We start from the raw sequence: 24,327 nt of genomic DNA on the forward strand, positions 1-24,327 counted from the left end.
CTGAATTCAATATTCACTGGAATTTATTTGATGAACACCTCAGCAGTGTGCATTCTGTTTATTCATTGTGAATGGAAGTAGCAGAGGGAAGGTTACAGACTGGGGTAAGAAACAAATTATGGCTGGTCCTACATGAATAGAGTTGAGAAGAGAACATAGTCACTCTCCCCAGTGCTCCTGAGAGCCAAAATGTGGCCCTTAGTATCTAGGCCAACAATATTCACAAAACAGTTTGTTGAAGAGCTGGAAATAGAATGCAGGAAATTCTTGATTTAAAGTCTAGTATTTAGACCATGTCTTGTATGAAATCTGTACTCCATACATGCCTCTGCATGCGTCTTCCTTGGAAAAATATGTGCCTTCCCCCTAGCATGGGGGCAGATCCCCTAGATTTTGTGAGCCATTACTAAAGAGAACCAGTCACCAAAGAACTGCTGATTTGCCTTAGTCGCTAAGACTTTTTCTCACAGTTCTGCCTGTGGTGCCTGTCACTAGCAGTCAAATAAGGACAATTTTACCATTCTCTCCTGCTGCTCTAATTTTTTTTTCAGTGCCAGTACATGTATTTGTTATTCTTTATAACTCCCTTTGAAGTTGGGAATCCAAGGGGAATCTAAAACCGACCAGATGTTTCTGCTGTTGGAGAGACAGAAGACAGCAAGGATTAAGTTTAACTGAAACTTAGTCCTGTACAAAAACCATTACAGCTAGAATTCTTCCTCAGATCATTTTATTTATTTATTATTTATTTATATTTGCACTTGCCATTCTGAGTAGGTGATACCTCATGTCATCATGCCTAGGAGGAAGATGAATGGTTTATCCAAGTAAATACTGTATCAGCGACTGCCTGTGTTGATTTCCCTTATGGGAGTTCAGTTCCATTACACTGCTTATTTCCCACCCACACTTTTTATACTGCATTTTTTCTTAACGAAAATCACTCCTGTGTCACTTTAAGTTTGTAGGGCAGACATGCAGATCCACCCAGAGAGAGTTCAATATAGCCAGTGGGTCGGGAATGTGACGTGCATAGGAGGAGGGACTGGCCAGAAGTCAGGAATCAAATGAAAACATTTCTGTTGTTTAACTCTATCTCCCTTCATCAGCGTTGCAGAGGGAAGCAAGGAAGTGGTAGGGAAGAAGGCAAAGGTGATGGATTTATGAACAGAAAGAGGCATTTTAATTTCAGTTCCCTGGGCATGGGAAGGAAAAGGTGTCGACTATATAGAAAAGGGATGAATCTGTTCGGGAGGAAATGCTACAAATGCTTACAAACAATTGAAGATGCAAAAAACAAAAAACAAAAAAAAGTTCAAAACTAGTTTTTTTGAAAAGGTACTGTACAAAATTTTGAATCTGCAAACCCTTTGGGACTTCTTAGATTCCAAGACGGTGATAAGATATGGAAGATCCTCTCAGTCATGGCCAGGAAAGAGGAAAAACATAATCACAATTCTCAAGGCTTCCAAGGGTGTTTAGGATGGGAGGAGAGCCTACAGAGCACAGGGCTTTGGGGCATTCATTACTGAGGAGAGCTCAAGCCACAAAATCCTGAATCAGATCCTCTTTTAAAACACCACAAACTTCAGGAATATTTGGTTGTCAAATGTTTTTGGTTAATGTTCATCTCTCTTCTTTATTGGCATATCTCTTGCTGTTTTTGTTATCTTCCTTTCTGTTATGTTGGTGAGGAAAGCTTCTCCATGTTCTTCTCTAGGAATCCCCTTTATTTTTTCCCCACCAATCTTCCCTGACCCCACCATCAGAAAGGAGTGCCTCTGGAGTCTCTCAAAGCCGCTCCTTAGTAGATCTCAGGGGTCAGAAGAGATCTCCTTGAGGCACTCTCCTCCCTCCTCCACCGCAGGGCATGCTTCCTCCCTACTATCCACAACTCCTGGGCACCATCCTCATTTGTTTTTCAGTAGAAAATGGAAGGCCTGAATAATTACATTAAACCTCATAAGCAGCAAATATAAAGTGCATATACTTGTGACAAGCACTTCTCAGTGTGTGAGAGAAAAAATCATTGGCTGCTGCTTCACTTATTTTGAGCTGCTTTCCTCTATTTTAAAATATAAAGTATTGAGATCCTGGAACACTGGGTGATTTGAATGATCTGTAAGGATTTGAGAAAAGATATAAAGGAAAAAATAATCATGTTTGTCATTTTATATTCTTAGGGCCTGAATTCCCAGCTTTGGATACCAAGGAGTAAAAGGTTGAAATTGGGGGATTGGGGACCCAAACATTTACTCTTCCTCCTTTTCCGTCTATTTATTTATTTATTGTTAAATCATATGGTATGATGGAGTTTAACCTAATAATCCAGGACTTGGAATTGGGTGTTTAAAAAAAAATTCAGAGATTTTTCCATTCAAAATGCCATTAGCAGTTTTTAATTTGACCACATTAGAAATCAGTGTCCTGCCAAGACAAAATTTATGTGCCATCTTTCTCTTGGGAGGAAAAAGAAGAGGGACCCATTTTGAATGTTAGAGTTTTGATAATTTTCCCCTCCTCCTTTCTCCTCAGTTGAGACATTTTCTGCTCCCTCTTGTACAATAGGATCATAAGCTCAGGAGACTGTACATCATAGTGGCTTCCTGTGTGTGTTTTACCTGGACACTTTCTTTTTAATATTGTGATGCTTTCCCCCACGTAATCCCAGGTTTCTTTCAGCTCTTGTGTGGCTACTCAGAGTCATTCAAATGTACCATTGAAGTAAGCAAATAAGAAGATACAAAGGGTTTAATAGAAATATGAATCTAGTGTTCCAAAGCAGCAGCTGAGGCTCCTCAAGGGAGGTGGGATAGTGTTGTGTGTGATCTTTGCCATTCAAGTTGCTATGTACTTGTTTTAAGGACACCTTTATGGGTCAGTCCCACATATCTTCTTTCAAACAGTATAACTGTCCACAGGAAGAGCATGTGCATGCCTTCTCCTGCACGGGTGAAGTGATCTGTTCTGGATTGTGTCCCCTGTCTGTCAAGTACAGTAGACTTCCAATAATCTGGAACCTTTGGGTCCTAGGTGGTGCCCGATTATCGGATATGCCGGACTATATACAGTATATACTGTATATAAAGTGTATTAACCCTTTTTATTGTACATACTGTATACAGTATACAGTAATGTTTTAGTTTTTTTACTCCTTTTTTACCCTTTTCGCTCAGTTCAGCTGCTGCTGCTGCTGCCTTGTGATTCATTTTTTGCCGAAGCTCACTCACTAGGCTCTTGCCATTTTGATGCTGGACTATCGGGAGTGCTGTACAATTGGATGCCGGACTATTGGAGTTTTACTGTACAAGGACATAGCTCCTCTTCTGGCTATAACACATTCCCTTTCAATTATAAACAAAATCAAACAAGGCCAGAGCCTGAACTTCGGAGACTAAGCAATGACTGCAAACTAACTGGGTGCAAGAGGACAAACTGCAGCCCATATTGTGGAAGACATTACCAAATCTAAATACTCATGCAAGTGGTTTCTACTTTTATTGTTAACGAAAACAAGGCTGATTTTCTACAGTGGTCAAGCTAAGTGGAAAAGCATTTGCTTTCTCAGGGGTTGGCTTGGATTTTATATTAAGGCCCGGATTATGTTCACCTCTGCATGAATGCTTTTGTGTGGAGAGGGCATGTTATGCCCATAATATGGCAGTTTGTGCTCTTGAGCACAAGGAGCCGACTAAAGCTGTCTGACATGATGAGTCTTCCAGTGCAGAGAACATCTGAATAGGATGTAGACTTAGATATGGTCCATTGCCTCCTACAGTCCAGCTCAGAGCTTTTTTCATACATATAGCGAAGTCCTACATTGAGTATATTTTGCACTGTGTCCATGGAGATGCTGTATATACTGTGTGCCTTGAAGACAAGGAAGATGCCTTCTGCCACTGCTTCCCAAGCAGTGCACTTACTTTCTCCACTCCCAATGTCCCCATGTCTCAAGGGCATAACTGGGTCCTCAGAGCACTGGATTATTTGATCTTCCTTCTACAGATCCTCCAACTAGCCCTCTGAATTCCTGGATAGTTGCAGGATATCTCACTAACTTGCTACATGCCCATATTCACCCCTGAGATTGCTGGGCCCAGATCCCAAGAATGTAAAGGTTCTAGTTAAATCCTCCTCTGTGCACAGAAAATAATAATTCTCAGTTGTTTTCTTAGCATTTATTGTGACATCCAAAGACAAATGCAAGCTCATCTCTAGAATCATTATTCTCTTTGAAGAACAACAGATTGTCAGGGAGACATTTTACTGCGTATGGATTCACTTAGAAGTTCTGTTCCCCCAGCGTGGTTCTCCAGCTGCTCCATCATATCCTGAGTTGTTTATTCAACCCTTAATTTTCTTTTCATTCTAGAAAGGGCCTCTTAATTTTCTGTGTGTGTTCATGTATTTGTATTTGTCTTGTTTTTAGTGGTTTCAATTCACAACATACAAAATGTATAGGAAAGAGTTAACCATTGTAATAAATATATTCAATATATCTATATGATTCCTTGTGCATTCCTTTACATTTCCAAAGTTAGCTATTGATTTTTATGTTACTCAGTTTTTGGGTGCCCAGTTAAGTCCCTTTAAGGTGTAGCTTGGTCACCTAAAATAAGTAGTTACTTTGGAAAATGTAGACCAATATGTTTTTTTCTATGTATGTACATTTAATCTGTATCTGCGGGTCTATATGCAACTGCCAGACAATAAGGTGAGAGTAGGCTCTTTGGACTAGTGATTAATTCAGTAGACTATAGACATTGCTTCCTTAGTGACTACAAAAAAAAAAAGAATGACATTTTTTGAATTATCAACTTTAATGCTGGTAACACCTAAACATTATATTAATCATTTACATTTTCCAGACTGCTAGAGACATCTATCTCATATCATAGGCATACTCTGTCAGGCTGGTTAATTGGGTTTGCTCCTAACTCGTCTCTGTTTCAAAGTAAGATGGGCCAAATTGGGACTGGTGTGGAGCGGCATTAAAAGTCACAGGTTAATGTATTTTTAGTAATATAAGTTTCCATTACAAACATAAAGGCAAGAGATCAACACAGTCTGATCTCATAGATATTGGGAGCAGCATGCACACATCTGACGGGGGAATATGGTTCAGAGAGACCACCATGAAAGTCCAACAGGCATGCAAAATTTGTTTCCTCACATCAGAATAACAATAACACCTTAGCCTGTAGCAGTAAGAAATGGAAACAAGATGCTTTGTGTTTTGTCTTTAGATTTAACTATTTTGAGTACAATAGTATGTTAAGTAACAGCATTGGATTGGGTTTTTTTCTTTGAATTCTTTTTTTCTGGCCAGTGTTGTGTAACTCAGCTAGCATTGTAACAAAAATGATAATTTGCATCAAACAAACAAACCCCACATATCACTTTTAATTATATTGTCTCTGGAGAGAAATGTAGAATGGAAACAACAAACAATGCTAGAAATAATCATCAGGAGTGAAATCCAGGCCCTACTGAAGTCAATCGTATTTTTATAATTAACCTCAACAGGACCTGGATTTCAATAACAAACTTCTAAAGAATTTGGAGAGCATACCTGAGAAAAAGGAAGGAAAGGCCAGGGGTTAGGGCACTAGTCTGAGACTTGAGTTCTGGATTTGGTTCCCCTCTCTGTAATAGGCTTCTTGTGTGACTTCAGTTCCTTCTCTGTAAAAGAAGGAGGATAACGCTTCCCTACCTCATAGATTCATTGTGAGGGTAAATACAATGTAGCATTACAGATTGTGAGCTGCTTATGGTTATGGGGTCTATGTAATTAGTTAAAATAAGCATAGGAGCTCAATATGATGAGGCAAGTGAATAAAGTAGAAATTTGGACCTATGCTTGGAAGTACTCCCTCTACGCTCTTAGGGACTGTTGAATGTGCACTAATCATTGTGACTGCTGACCCCTGGTGACTACACAAGTTTCCATGTGTAATTATCATGGCCATAGGCCTGCCGGCTCAGTTGTTAGGCTAAACATTCGATTATAAATTGGTTTTGTCATTAAAGCATTTAAAATATAGAAATAGTATTTATAATACTTAAATATGCATTACAAGTTTGCTAATCTTATTAGATTTATAAAATGATGATAATAGTAACCAAGGCTCCCTTTAAGCTGCGTGGTAGCACATCCCAGCAGCTGCTTAATCGGCCCCACCCAGCTGCCTGACTGGGCAGGACTGATTAAGCAGCTGCGGGGCTGTGCTACCACGCAGCTTAGAGGGAGCCTTGATGGTAACATATTAATGATAAACATCCATCCTAAGCCAAATAGGTACTTGTGCATGAAAATACATACATTTCTGTCTTCTTTCCATTGCCTCACATCATCACAACTAGGCTATATAAAACAGTAATGAGAGCAGCTGTGTATATGGACATTCTTAAGATTTTAAAACCTATGGAACCTCACATTATGCTACATTTGAACCAGTTCAGTAAAAGAAAGAAATCTACTATGTGGATGAGCATGAGGGAATATGAAAAGGTGCAGTAACCTTATCTATGAAAAGAATATGATAATATTCACTGACAGTGGATCTACAAGGAACAATTATCCCAAGCTGTGTCTTTCAGACAATGCTGTCAGTTTCTCCTTTTTGATGGGTACAGCTGGGCATGTGATGCCTGGGCAAGACATTCCTCAGTGTCTGGAAGCCTAGTATATTGGGTTGCAGGTCTGTACCAGAATAGTTGAACAAAAAGTGGAAAAGAGGACAAGTTTCTGCACCTTTGGGATTTTAAGGAATCGCTAGTGGCAGGACCAGGAGAGGTTCTTTCAATGACACCTAAGTTCCACAGATGTGTATAAAGAATACAGCTTATGCTTTTCAGATATTTGCAGTTGCACCTTGAGGGCCAGACTCTGAGTTGTGTACATTGGCATAGCTGAACTCATTTCACTAGAGCTGTTGATCTGGCTCAGATTCCTTAACCAGCACAGCTCCATTTCCTTTATAGTTTCACTGTGTGTGCTGGATGTTTCTCGCATGCATAATAATTGGGACTTTTTACAGAGATTTTTTCATCTTCAAAGCACTTTCCAGTTACTAATGAACTGAAGCTCGTAGTACTCCGTGATAAGAAAATAAGTGGTCCACAAAGTTTATACACAAATGTTCATTCTAATATGAGGTTTATTTGGACACAGCATATCAGTCCAGCTCATCCTGGGGTCAGCCAACAATTTGGATCTTGATCCAAATGCATCTAAGATTTAGGGATGTTCACTAGCAGTGTTAACATTTGGGCCTAGAACTAATGAATGTTGTTATCCCCAGGGATATAGACACAAAAAGTAATTTGTCTAAAACCACAGTCAGACAGCATTGAGGACAGGAACAAAACTCCCTGCTTCCCAGCCTTAGGCTCAGACCACTTCAGTCTGTTTCTCTTACAGATAGCAGATCTTGTTGTGTATGATGTTTTTTGGGGTAGTATATACCATTCTTAATAGCCTGTTACTTTAGTTGAAGCAAAATGCAGGACAATGTAGCACTTTAAAGACTAACAAGATGGTTTATTAGATGATGAGCTTTCGTGGGCCAGACCCACTTCCTCAGATCAAATAGTGGAAGAAAGTAGTCACAACCATATATACCAAAGGATACAATTTAAAAAAATGAACAAATATGAAAAGGACAAATCACATTGCAGAACAGGAGGGGGATGCGGGGGGGGGGGGGGGAGGAAGGAAGGTAAGTGTCTGTGAATTGATGATATTAGAGGTAGGGAGAGTGGGAGGTTTGTGAGTTAATGGTATTAGAGGTGATAATTGGGGAAACTATCTTGGTAATGGGTGAGATAGTTCAAATGTTTGTTGAGTCCTTTTTGGAAAGTGTCGAATTTTAACATGAATGACAGTTCAGAGGATTCCCGAAACATGTCATTCATGTTAAAATTCGACACTTTCCAATAAGGACTCAACAAACATTTGAACTATCTCACCCATTACCAAGATAGTTTCCCCAATTATCACCTCTAATACCATTAACTCACAAACATCCCACTCTCCCTACCTCTAATATCATCAATTCACAGACACTTACCTTCCTTCCTCCCCCCCCCCCCCCGCACCCCCCTCCTGTTCTGCAATGTGATTTGTCCTTTTCATATTTGTTCATTTTTTTAAATTGTATCCTTTGGTATATATGGTTGTGACTACTTTCTTCCACTATTTGATCTGAGGAAGTGGGTCTGGCCCACGAAAGCTCATCATCTAATAAACCATCTTGTTAGTCTTTAAAGTGCTACATTGTCCTGCATTTTGCTTCAGCTACCCCAGACTAACACGGCTACATCTCTATCACTATGTTACTTTAGTGGTTGTTTTGACTCAGTCCATTGATTACATGTTACAGTCTCTTTTGATCATCTTTATAGAGCATCACCAGGAACATCTTTTGTCCAGTGCATCTGATTTCTTTGACTCTTATCTCCTGTTTTGCTGCAATGAACTGCATAGTTCTTAGTCTCAGGTTTTTTTCCACTGCCCTTTCTAGACTCTGCTTTATAATGTTTTCTAGTTTCTTCCTTGACAGCTTGAAGATTCTGGTCACTAATCAGTCAAATGGTTCAAATAATGGACCCCAAAATGTAGGTTGTTAATTATTTTTTCAGTATGATAGCAATTAGTGTTTGATAGTGGAGCCTTTTGGTAATACCTGAAATAGCTTTGGACATACTCAGAACTAGAATAATAATTTGCACTTACATAACACCAGACTTGGGAGGATATAAAAGCACTTTAGAGCTTTTAATGAATGAAGCCTTCAACACAGGGAAGTACTAAATTAGTACTAAATATTGCCTTTACAGATGGCAAAACTGAGGCATGGTAAGGTGAAGTGACCTACCCAAGGTCACATGGATAGTTATGGACAGAACGCACATCAGGGTCCCTGCCAGATAGGACAGCATAAGCATTTGTACTAGTCCTGGACAGGAGAATGGCACTTACCAGAGTGCTAGTGTGCTCCCATTCAGGAGATCAGATCTGTGTTGCTCTACTTAGCCAGAGTTTTTGTTCCCCCTTCCATATGACATGGCGGTGCTGACCTAACGTCAGCTGTAGTACATACACTGTTCCCCTGCCTGATTCTTTGATGCAAAGAGCCTAATGCACTCCCTCAACTGTCTCATCTCCAGATGCCACTGAAGTGACTTCTCTTACAGAGCAAGAACCTTTCTGTGCTCCTTTTGCTTTCTCACTCTTCCACACAGGAGAGGCCCTTTTACTTTGGAGTGTCCTCTTTCCTCTGGTAGTCAACCCTTATAAAAGCAGGGTCCTGTCTCCTCCTCTTTACCATCTCATCTGCTAAAGGAGCAGTTGTGTCTGATATTCTGGACCCCTTTTCCTGGCACCTGCAGAGAATTCTAAGCTCAAGGGGAAGTTTATTGGTAGACAAGAGTGAGTGAGGGTGAATCTACACTGCACCGGTATTTCGAGATAACTAGCGTTATTTCGAAATAATGTGAGTGTCTACATAGCAATAAGGATGGCTTATTCCAACTTCTGTAAATCTCATTCCACAAGGACTAATGCCTATTCCGAAATATCTATTTTGAAATAAGGTGTGTGTGGACACTCCACTGCTGCTATTTCAAAATAGCCCCTCACCAGGGCCATTCTAAGTTATTCCTCCTGGGGCTGTAAATCGAGATAGCACATCTACATTAGAGAAGCCTGCCTCAGACTAATTTTGAGGCTTCCCTGCAGTGTAGACGTGCTATTTGGAAATAAGCTAGTTCAGAATAACTATTCTGGAATAGTTTATTTTGAAATAGCTGTGCAGTGTAGACGTACACTGAGACTCACCCTGACCCTGCATGTGTTTGGGTGAAGGTGAGTGTAGCTGGGTGAGGGAGGGTGAATGAATGTGTTATAACAAATGAGTGGGTGTCTGGGTGATGGAAGGAGAGCCTGAATGAATGTAAGAGTGATTGAGAGCATACAGGAAAAACTAAACGAGCCAACGTGTGGGTGGATTAGAGAATGAACACACATGAGAAAGAATGGGCAAGGGAGACAGTGATGTGGAACAGATGCCCTTCCTTTATTCTTTCAGTAGCCATCCCATACAGTACCATTTTGTTTACTGTATTTCTTAGTATATGCTGTGGAGCTGAGTATTTTCTTAAAGCAATATGAGCTCTCAACTCTACAAAGTAAAATCATCTACCTATATTTTGTTACCTCTGTTTAAAGTGGACACACATAATAAATGTCCTCATGCCGTGTCCTAACAGGATTATTTCAGGATACTGTAATAGTCATCTTGAAAATCCTGACCTTTATGTTAAAAGGAATAGGGGCACTGGGTAAAACCTGTGTTGTGGCTCATCTTTATGGCAATACAGGATACTATGTAATGAGCATATTCACTGTGTGTTAAGGCTGTCCCTGAGATAAGGATATCAGACTTCAAAGTCTGTGTAAAACTATTTTGTAAATGGGTGCAAGTAGCTTTGGATTTTTTCCTTAGTAATGGAAGCAAAAAATGTTACCTCTTGAGCATTACCTGATAGTTATATTAGCTGTTAGTGCCTTTTTCTGTACTGGTGTCAGTACTGGCTTTGCTAATTATTTGTATTACTTTCATAGTGACTAAAAGCCCTAGTCATGGACCAGTACCTATTGTGTTTGGCACCGAACAAAATGACAGTCTCTGCCCCCAACGAGCATATAGGAAGATAGGTCCTAAACTGCCATGTGGCCTGTAGCACACATTAAAAACTAGGGACCGAATATGGCCAGTAGGATTGACTGTACTAGTATTTCTGTAAATCCGTATTCTGCTTTCAGTAGTGGCCTATGAAAAAAAGCAGAATATTCTCAGATATCCTGAGAATGGCATTTAAAAATTATGTTACAATATACTTGCCAAGTGCTATTTCATCCTTTAGGTTATATTTTGTGGATATAATGCATACATACAACTGATCACTGAAAGGATCCATTTAATGAGCAGTGAAAATAGTTATAAATAAGTATTCCTACTCACTTTAGCTCACCAAATGATTGTCTCTGGATTCCAGATTGAATTAATCAATATATTTCTGAGGACTTTGAAATGGATCATTTCATCCATAACTATTTGGAGTTCATTGAATAGGTCTATTAAGATAAATATGGTTAATAGTTTTAAAACTGTGCACTACTCAAGCACTCTCTGAACAGGTATTCCAGATGCTTTACAAATGAAGAAACTGAGGCACAAAACAGTTGAAAGTCTAGACCAGTGACACACAGTTTGTGTCACAGTTGGATGTAAATTTAGGGTTTTACACATTATGTTCTGATTCTGGAATAGATACAAACGATTAAAAAAAGTTGATAGCTATGGAAAACTGACACTTCCCTATGATAATGTAACATGTAATAATAAAAGACTGATTTCAGTGTTCTTACAGTAAGTGAGAAATTACCAAATAAATGATCACACATGTCTATAGGTTACAAGTCCAGTCAGCCAACCAAAAGATAGCCCATGGCTACGTCTAGACTGGCATGATTTTCCACAAATGCTTTTAACGGAAAAGTTTTTCCGTTAAAAGCATTTGTGGAAAAGAGCATCTAGATTGGCACGGACGCTTTTCCGCTAAAACACTTTTTGCGGAAAAGCGTCCATGCCAATCTAGACGCAGTTTTGCGCAAGAAAACCCCGACTGCCATTTTTGCCATCGGGGCGTTTTTCCACAAAACAGTTTTCAGCTGTCTACATTGGCCCTTTTGCACAAAAGCATTTCCGGAAAAGGGCTTTTGCCCGAATGGGAAGGTCAAAGCATTTGGGCAAGAAGCACTGATTTCGGACAGTAGAACATCAGTGCTTTTGTGCAAGATCAAGCAGCCAGTGTAGACAGCTGGCAAGTTTTTCCGCAAAAGCAACCACTTTTGCGGAAAAACTTGCCTGTCTAGATGCAGCCCATGTGTTTATTAAAGAACGCACATTTTTAGATAGAATAATACCAAGTTTGCTTGATTCAGATCTTTTGTGTCTTGCAAATGTTTTCACTCTTATGAGGAGATAGTCCTTGGCCTGATATCATGTTATCTTGGGCTACTAAACTGTGGATGAAAACTAGACATGTAGCAAGAAAATGTTTGCAGATGAGTACCAAAAAAATGTTATAGGAAGCCTATAGAAAACTAACATTTGTTATATAAAATATTCATCTGCACAACTGTGTCAGAATCTATTTTTAATATCAGGCTGTATCATCATGTTTCAAAGTTGCCATTAGTGCACTTGTGCTGCTTCTGACTGACTCCTGAGATTCCTATTAGCCGTCTGTTTGATCATTTTTATATATTATTTTCAGTCTTATTGCAGTTTTCTTTTTAAACAGCAGGCCGAGCTGACTCACTGCTGTTGACTCCCTGACCTGCTTCCCATTTCAACCTCCACCTGTTTAAAAAGTTTAGTAGCTGACATATGTCCCCTGGGATCATCTGAGCAGTGGACCAGGAAAAAGCAAACCAAAAGGTAAAACTTTTTGCTTGTGAAGGAAGATCTCTATAATCACATAAGTAAATTACTGTTTTGCTGATTATTCCACCAAGGGAAAGGGAGAGAAAGAGGAAACATCATGCTGAGTGAAGAGAGTTGCTTGAAGTAAAAAACTGTTTTTTTGCAATTTCAGCTGCCAGCAATGTGAAGCGAAGAATACTTTCCTGTTCTTGATATAAAATACACTGAAATGGAAGTGAGATACAGAATGAGCTAGTCAGTAGTTAGTGGAGTGGGAGTTAAGAGTCTATTCTTGGTTCTACCATTGACATGCTTTGTGACTTATTTAACTTCTCTGTGTCTCAGTTTACACACGTGGTAAGGGGAAGTTGTAAGAATAGGTACTGTAATAGTTGCTGTTACTATTTTAATTGTTTGTATTCTGGTATGCCAACAGTGTTGTAGGTTTTGTGCACACACAAGGAAAACTCAATCCTTATCCCAAGTATCTTACAATCTAATTATGTGACTAGTATGGGAGTGACTATTGAGATAGTATTAGTATATAAATAATGGTAATTAATAATTATGCTAAGCCTCCATGCATGACTGTTGTGAGCTAACTAGACATTTCGTCAGCTGACGCTGACTAAGGCAAGTAAATTCCTTAAATGTGCCATCCTTCTCTCTTGAGAAGCCACATTTCTGTATGCTTAGAACTTACAATAGTTCTTACCTTTTTCATGGTGGCATTGAGGCTAACAGGAACTCAGTGTTAGATAGCTTTGCACCACAATAAGAATGGCCATACTGGGTGAGATCAAGGGTCCATTTAGCCTAGTATTTTCTCTTCTAACAGTGGACAGTACTTGTTGCTCCAGAGGGAATGAACAGAACAAGTAATCATCAAATGATCCATTTCCTATCATTCATTCCCAGATTCTGGCAAACAGAGGGTAGGCTTTATTGAGTGCCTTACAAATCTCATATTAATAGAAATATTTTATTTACTTTTTTAAAATATACATAGAAATAGGATTTTTTTTATTTAAATATTTCCCCTCATTGTTTTTTTCAATCTCAAAGGAAATACGTTGTTCTAGCATAGGAAAATCTCCAACTGAAAAGGATTAGAAACAAAAATAAAGCTGAGAAACCAATTTTCATTTCGCAAGATAAGCAGCATGTAAAAAATAAATCAACCTCAAAACTTAATAATAGAGGATTATTAAGTTAGTTTCACCTTAATACCTCCAAGCCTTATTAGTAATACAGGTAAGGAAATTGCTTAATAAAAATATATGATTTGTAACTTGACAGTGTCCCTCTTAATTAAGTTATGAGATCCTCCGATGAAAGATGTTATAAAAGTACAGTGTGTATTTTCTATTATTCATAAAAGAATGCTGAAGTTCTAGCTCGAAACGATTAAAGCAAGGAAAATCTCATTGAAGCCTTTGATTCTATTATGGGTATTTCTAAAGACACCTATCTCACCATGATATCTGTAGCACTGTACTGTATCTGACTAGCTCCTTAAATCACCCTCTTCTGATGCAGGAATTGAAGATGTTTGCAGTCATTTTGGCCCAGTTATACATATATTAGAAATGCAACTAAGTGTTTCTGAAAAGAAAAATGCATTATTTTCAAAGGTGGTGACTGAGAAGAAATAATGTTTGAAAGCTTGTATTTACTCCCCACCTAAATTACAAGTTACCAGATATACTAAATCAGCCTCTTGCTACATATTTAGTTTTTACAGAACCTTCAAATATGTATATGAGCGTGCATCCCCCAAGCTCCTATTATAGATCCAAATCCCACTTGCTTTATTGAAGCAAGTAAGTCCCATTCACTTCATGGAACTAATTAATGAAGCAGATTTTGGCCCATATATGTAAATAACTTATCACTTGTATCCCTTTCCACAATATTTAGCTCAGTTCTCTAGGTACTATGATACTGTAGATATTTATAATGTGAGTAGATTGTAAGGATGAAATTCTGACCCTATTGAAGTCAATGGCAATTTTTTTGTTGAATTCAGCAGGCTCAGAATTTCATCGTAAATATCCAAATTATAAGCCCTTAGGGGCAGGGATTTACTAGTAGCATTTGCTTACTTTGGTTTAAGAGCCTATCACATTCTTGGGCATTATAAAAAAAACATTAAACAATAAATGATATTCAAAATGTACATTGCCGAGCATTTTTGTAATGCCTGGAAGTCAGGCAGATCAAATGGTTGTCCAAATCAGTAGTTAGAGTTTGCACAAGAGGCCTGATTATTGGGAAAGCCAGAATAGGGAAAGGTACAGCAAAGCATCTAACAGAGTCAGGCAAGGCAGTGTGGCAAGGTCAGGTGGCTCTGAGTGAAAATGAAACCTTCCTGTTAATGGCATGTGCCTGCTTAGCTGCCTCAAGATATTGTGCTAGCTTCTCTTGGATTTGTTGGAAGTGCTGAATCAGTTCTGAGGCTGCAGGGAGAAGAGCAAGATGAAAATGGGGATGAAAACAGTAGTTAGTGACAAAAAAAAACAGGCTAAGTCATGTCGAAGCCTGGTCCATTTTGTTATATGCAAATTCCATGTATAGAACACTGACGGACAAATGTTGGTGGAAGTTTGGGAAGCATTGAAGTACTATTCTAGTGCCTAGTTCGTTCGTTCTGATCGACTGTCTTTTGATGATGATATGAGATTGAGGTATGGAGATGCACCACTAATAAATAGAAAACAACCCTCCAAAACTGTGATATAAGCTGGGCTCTTCGATCTGAAGTAATGTGTCTGGGAGGACATTGAGTCAGAAAAAATGAGAGATGAAGCGAAAAGGCAGTGTCCTCAGTGGTGGGCAGTTGTGCATAGGGAATGAAGTGTGCCATCTTTGTAAGCTAGTTGTCCCCTGGCCAGTTCCTGACTAGATTGCAGGTTCCCAGGAGATGCACCTTGGTGAATATCGGTAGTCGCCTAATTAGGTATAGAAGCTCTGGTATCATGTCAGTACGGTATTTTATGGAGGGAGAAACAGGTGACCCTTGAAATAAAGAAGCTTTTTCTGCTGCTTGACACCTCTACCACCAGGGTCGTGTCTGGCTAAGGATTTCAGAAACCTGGGCCTGGAGCTGAAAGGCAGTTGGTTTAGCAGTACTCTGAGCTAAAAGTCACAGTATATTGCCCCCAGAAGATACTTGGCTATTGCTTGGCCACAAGAAGATTCCAGGTATCACAGGGAAGTGTGGGGACTAGATTAAGCTAAACCAATGGGGTTCATGATGTTCCCTGATTACTGTTTCCAGAACTATGGTTTCCTGACTGACAGAAGCAGAGACAGGCAGTGAGCTGTTAACTGTCTCAGACAGGTGGAGATGGTCTTGGGGTGAAGGGGAGACCAAGTACTTGTACTAGAGTGGTAACCGTGAATCTGTCCCTAGCTCCTAGAACTTATACAGTATAATTATGTCTTATGACAATTATGCCTGGTATAGAAAATGAATGTAGAGATTATGTTCCTGAGGTATTCCATGAACCTTTTTCCTGTTTTGATTTGTAAGGATCCCCCTTATAATCCAATTCCTTAGAGGCATTTTATCTGCTAATATGTGTCATGAGAGGCATTTCTGCTGTCATTTGTAAAATTATAATTTAAATTATCTTTATTTGATTGTGGGGTTCAAGTCTGCTAAAGTTACTTGACTGTCAGAGAAGTTGCACGCACACATTTTTTAAAGACTTTACCGGCACATCTGGTGGTATAGCTTTGCCCCCCTTTCACTTATCAGTCAGTGATGAACTGGTAACAGCATCTGCACATTTTCATCATATTTGAAAATGCACTGTGCCTTTAATTCCTTGCACTTCATCTTAAAAAGTACCCTTATGTTTGCAGCTACTTAGTCTTCACTCACTCACATTGGTGTAAGTCAGGAGCCTGAAGTCTGTAGAGTTGTACCATTGTAAACTTATGTGAGAGGAGACTCAGATCGCTAGCATTTAAACTGCAGAAATAGGGCACAGTGTATTGCATACTTAGCTATCTACATAAATAGGGTTTCAGAGAACCTTCTAGGGCGTGTGAGGATGACTCAGATTTTATAAGGTACTGTGAGAACCCTCTGTCATTAATTACTTTTGGCTGGAATGGTTTGGGAGAGCAACCCATCTTGCTGGCCTTATATTATTGAATTTAGACAATTATGTTGTTTCCATCTCCAACTGTTGTTTCTCCTTTAAACCTCCTTTGCCTGTTTCTGGCCATCTTTTCAAGCTGCAAACAATCAACACGGTCAAAATTTAGAAATCTATCATGGGCTGCCAGGACCAAAGAGTTTCCTTTGGACTCCGAAAGCAACAGTTACTAAACTGGGTCACTTAGAAAATTTTCATCCTGGCTTAGTTTTAAAAACAATAAATTGATTTATGCTTCTTAACTCTATAGATAATAAATAGAAAGAGCTGCTGGTGCCTTAGTAGGCATCATACATCTGCAAGTCACTTATCTGAACACACAAGTGAGCAATACTTGAATGGAGGAAACCCAAGTTTCTTATCTTTTACAAGTCTGCAAGAAGTAGGATGAGCAGGTAGGTGTGGAGACCTTAGGACATATGGAGAATTGTATTCAATTCTGAATTCTGATATTGTATCTGTCTCATCAGTCAGTCAGTCCCTAGTTCCCTACTTCAGGGCACAAGCATATTCTGTCTGAAGTCTGTGAGAATTTGAACTCAGATAGTTCTGGCCCTTGGTTTGAAGGAAGATGTGTTACCTCTGTAGAGTAAGTACATCTGCAAACCAGACAGTAGTGTAAAATCCTAGGTTTTTCAAAGCTTTTGAGGGGGGTTAACGTGCTGCTCTGGGGAGCTGAAAAAATGTTCCAATTAATCATCTGGACACAAGGTTGTGACTCGAGGGGTTATTTAGCATAGAGTTAGCAGAAGCAGTAAAATCACAAGCAAAATGTTAGGGTAGGTCAGTCAATTCTGCTGGGAAGAAATATCCTCTTAACTTGCAAAATTCTGCTACCTGAAGATGAGCCTGTGTAGAATAGCTCAAGCAGCTCTATTCAGGGGCGATAGCACCAATAAAACCTGTAATTGTCTCTAATTTCACCCTCACTGGTATTTGTTCTATGTAACTGCTGTTTCCCCTTCCTAATTCACATTATAACTGAGTTTTTTTGTTTATCCACATGAGTAGACAAGCTCATGAAATGGTCTCAAGCAGCAAATGGCTTTGGAAGCCAGACAAAGTGAACTAATCTCCAGTTTATGAATGTTTTGCAATGCTGAAGGAACAAACGCTTCAGCAAACAAATTTAAAGAGGAACTGGGATGAGGGCTTGTAATAGCCAGAGGAAAATGACATGCTAGGTAAGGAAATTTATGTCAAGGAGGACAATAGAAGAATCAGCTAGAAGGGCACAGGAATTCAGGTGAAGGAGGAAAACAGAGGAGATGGACTATATGACTATGGAGAGAGAAAGGTCAGGAAGCCTGCTAGCCACACTTTGGTTTGAAAGGAAAATCTAGTTTTAAAAAAACCTCAAACTTGTTCTCCAGATTGATGAGCATGAGACAGAGAAGATTCTCACCTGCACTGCTATCATACTCCTCAAGCTGCTTCAAGCTACTGTCCAGAGTAGTAAATAAATGCTTTCAGCTCCCTGGATGGAAGTCTTTATACACATCCAAAAGATTGTTGAAAGGCCAGATCCAGTAGTTCTCAGTCCTTATTCAGGCAAAACCTTCTGATTTACGCCAATGTAAAAGAGACCAGAATCTGGCCCCACATCTGTAGTTTTTTTATTTTATTTATTTCTTTAAAAGGGCAGTTATGCTAGACTATAATAACCCTTACCTCTAAGTTCACTTGAAATAAGATTTTTTAAAAACTAAAAATAAAAGTTGAGCTGTGCTCAGCCAGGGTGGGAAATTCCATTGTGGCTGAAAGCCCATGGCAGGTAGAGTGGAATTTAATGAAGGAAACTGCTGTGTTTTTGTGTCTTTCTGTATGTTTTTCCTTTAAAACCGAGAGCTGGGCAGGCTTCCCATTTGACCTGATGTGACCCAAGCAAATTACTTCTTATATAAAAACAACTGCAGATTTAAAGAATGTGAAAATGCACTGTATCCTTTTTCCAACTCAGGGAAAACGAAAGCCTGAGAAACAGGACGGCCCTGTCAATAGTGGTTGAGCAAAACTATCACTCAAGCCCAATAAAGGGAGATTAGAACAGGCTTTCTTATGCCAGAGGGATTCATTATAAGTTAGATCTCTTTGTGTTTTTTTTTTTAAAGATACACTTACCGTCAGTAGGAGAAAAAAATCCATTGGATCATGTGTTTTGTGAGGGGAAAGGAAAGGAAGCACTGATAAAAGAGGAAAAGAAATGCTTTATCTAATATCCAAAACTAAAAAAAAAGTAAAAATCGTTTTAAGAGAGGAGGAGGAAAGGGCAGCTTCTAGTTTTTGTTGCAGCTCTAGAACAGCCCATTTACATTGTTTCAGGGTGTGTCCATTGATATTGTATTCAGATGTGTTGCCTTGGCATGTGTACTGACGGATTTATTTAAAAAACAAAGCAAAAAAAAGCATTGTGTGCTCGTGAAATTACTTCACAAAATCCTTTCCTTTATGAATTATTTTGATCACAGGCCTGTTGTTTAAATTTCTGAAGTACTGTGTTTTTTTTAATTGCCTTCTTTTCAGAACTATCTGCTGTAAAGTTGGCATCTTCCACATAACAGAATTCAGAGATTAAGGGGAAGAGGGGGAAGGGAAACAGACGATATGGAGGCTTTAATCAGACCAGAGGACTAATATAATGCATAATTAAATTCGCATCTGCTGTGGATCACAAATGAAATGAGTTTAAAGGTCTTGACTGAAAGTCTAGTGTGCAGACAAATGTAAAGTGGAGAAGTAGAGGGACAAATAAACACTCTTTGATGACTCTCATACTCTGTCACTGTATAGGAGAATAGAATAGAAATTGTTTTCAGTCTCTTGCTGGAAATCAAGTTAAAGGGTTTTTCAATCAAGAAGGGACCATGTGGTAATGTTGGAGCGATAAAATCTTGCAGATTGTATACAAAGCCATTAAGAACCACATTTCTAAAACATGGCATTTGTACACACACAGGGTTTTTTTTCTGGCATACAGTCGCTTGTGTGCACATATGTTAATGGTTGTGCAAATGGTTTTGAACATGTCTGTTTTATCCGTGTATGCACAAGTGACGGGATGGACAAAGTGATACATGCACAAATAGAGCCTGCTTACAAAATCTTGCCCTAAAAGTGAAGCTGACTACGAAAATGTTGTTGTTTAGGATGCTTACGGAGACCTGCACTCTCAATGTTGGTAACGTGCATCAAGAACCACCTTATGTCAGCATTGTCATTGCTTAGGTCCTGTGTTCATTCACAACATGAAAGATGATACTCTTAAATTAGGCATGTGAGGAAGCATGGTCTAGTGATGAAAGCACTGTGCTAAGACTAAAAACAAAAGGCTTCCATTTCTGTCTCTCACCTGATCCTGTTGGGAAACAGCAAACAAGTAACTCTATTTATTTTTTATTTTTCATATTTATAAACCTCATGATATTTGGGAGTAATCTACTGTGTCTCAGTTCCCACATCTGTAAAGGGGGAATAAAAATACCTACCTCACATATGTTTGGGGTGATACATACATGTTTTTAAAGAGCTTCAGGATCCTAGGATGGTATATCAATGTAGCTCTTGAAAGTACTAATATTCTTATCATGTGTGAGTTGTGACACAGAGGTTTGGTGCCATCTGCTCATTATTAATGCAGGGGGATTGATTTTTTTTTTCAATACTCAGGCTTCTGAATTTCCTGGTTAGCTCATGATTTGTAAGTGTTTTGCAAGACCAAGGAAAAGATCAAATGAAGAATGACACATGGTTGTGAAGTAGATTTAAGAAATCGCCATTTGGCTTTCTGGCCACTATACTGAGCAAAATATATTTTGTTCTTTGCTACATGACAACTTTCTAAAGTTAGTACAGATCTCAACCCCTGGATTATTTGTATGGCCCTACCAAATTCACGACCATGAAAAATGCGTCATGGACAGTGAAATCTGGCCGCCACTCTTCAGCTGCCCGGTTCTGAAAGCAGCATCACCACCACCAGCAGTGAAGAAGTAAAGGCAGCACTACTCCCCCCCCCACACACACACAATAATCTTTTTATCCTCATAATTCCTATGTGGGTCAGGATCCCTGAAGTTAAAAGAGCATGACATTGCAGATTTAAATAGCGGAAATAATGAAATGTATCACTTTTTAAAAATCTTGACCAAAATGGATTATGAATTTTGTAGGGCCTTAGATTATTTGTATTACCAGTTTCTAGAGACACTTCACCTAAATCTAATCACCCCTGTGCTCCCAGAAAATTCTTGCTGGAGTCTTTTATATCTGGTTCTGGTATATAGAAATGAGACATTGTCTAGAACTCTGCTGTGATTACTAAAACAACTATTTCTCTTTGCAAGTTATACAAGTCACCAGTGTGTTTCTTTAGTGTTGTATTAGGACAGCTTGAAGTGTGGTGGATTGAATATCACTGAGCAGGCTTTCCCTGATGCCTTTCTGTATTCACGTTCTCAAATCAGAGGCAATGGCATATTGTATGTGATGTCTATAACCACATTCACTCTTTTTTTCTTTCTGCCTTTCTGCCTTGCCTGGCCTCGATAGGTATCAACTGGATTAGTAAAGATTATGTAATGGACACTACCTTTTGTAATACATCAGTAGCCAGGGAAAAAGAGCTTTGTTTTAAGCGATCTGATTGGGAGGGTCCATTTATTTTTGTGAATTGTATTTACAAATATTGTAATATGTCCACAGCACTGACTAGGTGTGTATTAAAAATCAAAGTAATTAAACTTTTCAAACATATTCACTGTTGTAATATTTTGCATTTATATATCTACCTTGATCTCAAATATTTCCACTTTACAAATTTAGCCCCAGAGCCTGCATTTATCCCAGAGCCTGTGCATGCACTTTGTGCATATGAATAGCCCCATTGAACCGAATGACATTCAGTGGGATTGCTTGATCAATTAAAGTTAAGAATATGTATAAGTATTTTATGATATGTCTTTAATTTCTATACAAACTATGCAAGCATCTTATCATCCACTATAAAAATTCTCCATTCTGGGGTAAAATTCAGCTGCTGTTTAGCAGCAACACTGCAGAGTAGCTTAAGACAGAAAGCGAAGAGTCTTATGCCCAGTTGAAATTAGACATACATACATAACATTTAATTACCCAGATTGGAATTTGTCTGGAACACTGGAATTAATACATTAAATTCCTTCATAAATTCTAAATTTATCATATTTTTTCTCATATAAAAGATGTTACAAATTCTTGTTGGGATCTAGTGACAACCTAAATATCATGATTTGCCTGGCAAAGATAGATCTTTTAGATCCATGAATGCATGTAAGGCATTTGACAGGGTTGAGTGGTATGTCATTTGATATTTGAATAGTATTTTGGTTTGGAGTTTATACAGTTTGGACCTGGCCTCCCTGTAAGTAGCTCTGTAAATGGCCAAATTATTAGAAGCTAAAATAGGTGCAATATATTATAGAGTTATTCTTTTACTCCTCTGCTCTTTGATATAGTGTTTAAGTTGCTTGATAAGTCTGTAAGGAATCAAGAAGATATTGATGTAATTTAGCACTACATAGGGTTTCTCTTTAGGCACAAAGTGCACTGCTGAACCCCACAGATGCATCACCATTTGTACATACCACAAACTATCTATTCTTGTGTGCTATCTCTCTAACAAATGAAATGAGAAAGATTCCTAATACCTCTAATAAACAAGCCAACAGAACTTACAGTTAACCTGAATATTTTAATAATCTCAACAGGTAATACATTTTTGTGGAGTATACATGGCTATAATCCTTTCCCTACAATACAACCTGAACTAGTACTTAGGAGTAGAGTGTAAGCTGAGATGACAGGGCTGTAACATAGTGATGGGAAATAATTGTCCTACCTCTGCTATATATAAAATAAAATAGAAAAAATGGGTTGATACTCCTCTTCAATATACATCTGTTCAGTTTACATAGCTTTGTTTCCCAAATGTTTCAATAACTAAAAGCAAATCCTCCTAAATGTCTAGCCTGAAATTGTTTCTGCTGCTGGATCAAGGAGACTTGGATTTGCCAGGTTAAATGTCCTTTTACTGTGAATCTGAGCTCTGTTACATTCTCTGCTTCTTTGTTTTTCTTCATTGCAGGGGGCCCCAGATGTCTGAACTTTCAGTTTGTTTAAACTCTGGGTCATATTCTCATTTCAATACATGGAAGATTTCCTCAGAGCACTCCTACTAATTCTACTGGAATTCATGCATGTAAATCCTTTTTATTTTTAGGGAAGAAGGGATCCCAAAGTTTTTATCCTCCCAGCTGTGCATTTGGAATAGTCTCCATTGGGAAATATGAAAAATCTACCACTTTACCAAGAAAAAATATTCAGAGAAAAAGTTTTATTTTTTCTCTGAAAAGAAATAGAATCAAATACATTTGAGCAGAAATAAATCTGAGCTGCGAAGTTTGGTTCTGGGCTTAAAACTTCCCCAAAGCTTGAGAAAATTAGTATCCAGGGCTCAGGCCCATCAATACTTCATGCGTAGAAGAGGACAGAATTAGGACTGGTTTTGGAAAAGCAAAAATGAGGATAGTTTATGTCTGGCTCTCAGTTTTTTTAGATCTCCAAAGTTCAATGAGTTCAGATAAAGGATTGTATGTTTATTTTGTTTCTTCTTTTAATTCCTTTCCTTTAATGTTCCATGAGCCTGTCTGTAATTCTGGCTTATGGTTATATAGACTTCATGCAGCCACAGTTTTGAGTTCCAGTAGCAAGGCTGGTGAGAGATTTCACCTGGCTCTGGGCAAGATGGTAGTGAAAGTTTGGCTCCAGGCTCTTTGGAAGGGACAGGGCATCAGGCAAAAGGGGTGGGGCTAGGGTTAGCCTCTTCGGGTACGTCTAGACTACATGCCTCTGGCGACAGAGGCATGTAGATTAGACTACCCGGCATGGGAAAATGAAGCGGCAATTTAAATAATTGCCGCTTCATTTAAATTTATATGGCTGCCGCGCTGAGCCGATCAGCTGTTTGTCGGCTCAGCGCGGTAGTCTGAACGTTCCGCAGTCGACATCAAAGGCATTTGTTGACCTGGAAGGCATGTAGTCTAGACGTACCCTTCTAGCCAGCCCTCAGTACTGTTGGGACTGCACCATGTGGGGCTTCAGTGGGGATTTAATGGGCCTGGGTGCCAGGAGCTGATGTTACTGTGGTAGCATAGGTGGCAACCAGAAGCCCTAGACCCTTTAAAATTGTTGGGCCCCAGGATAACTGCCCGCTTTCGCTCTCTGGCCTGTAAGTGGCCTTGCTTTTCTCAGTAGTGTTGACTTAGGCCTTTATCTGTCCAAGATAAATGATCATGGTAATTTTTTATTTCACCAGATTCCCAAAGGCCTTTAGGTGTCTCATAAATTATGTGCTTAAACAAAAAAAGAAATGTACCTTAATAAAACAGACTAAATGTCCCATATAGGTACTACATGACAAGTCTGACTATATCATTGTGGAATTTAGACACTCAAGTTAAAAAATTGGGATCAAAGTCTCCAGGTCTTTTCTGTGATGGTAGTACAGTGCGGACATATTTGTGGTTAAGGCTCAGAACTGGGAGTAGGCAGCTTTATGTTCTTTTGCTAGGTCTTCCAGAGTTGTTGTGTGGGCCTTCTGCAAGTCACTTCACTGCTTTGTGATTCAG

The 24,327-nt window shown here is 38.9% G+C and overlaps 1 protein-coding gene across 32 annotated transcripts in view; it reads left to right on the plus strand.

The window, feature by feature from the left end:
- ZBTB20 (zinc finger and BTB domain containing 20) overlaps positions 1 to 24,327 on the plus strand; it is a 715,034-nt gene that overhangs the window by 403,267 nt on the left and 287,440 nt on the right. For 26 of the 32 annotated variants that reach the window (XR_012897271.2, XM_075906071.2, XM_075906010.2 and 23 more), the window contains one exon: positions 12,373 to 12,509. The exons of 3 other annotated variants lie outside the window; for them this stretch is intronic. The gene's annotated coding sequence lies outside the window, so the exon portion shown is untranslated. The remainder of the gene's footprint in view (positions 1 to 12,372; positions 12,510 to 24,327) is intronic. 3 more of the 32 variants (XM_075906104.2, XM_075905991.2, XM_075906052.2) reach the window with 1 other exon arrangement.

Source organism: Pelodiscus sinensis, chromosome 1 (assembly GCF_052426305.1).
Source record: "Pelodiscus sinensis isolate ZL-2025 chromosome 1, ASM5242630v1, whole genome shotgun sequence".
Lineage (NCBI taxonomy): Eukaryota > Metazoa > Chordata > Testudines > Trionychidae > Pelodiscus > Pelodiscus sinensis.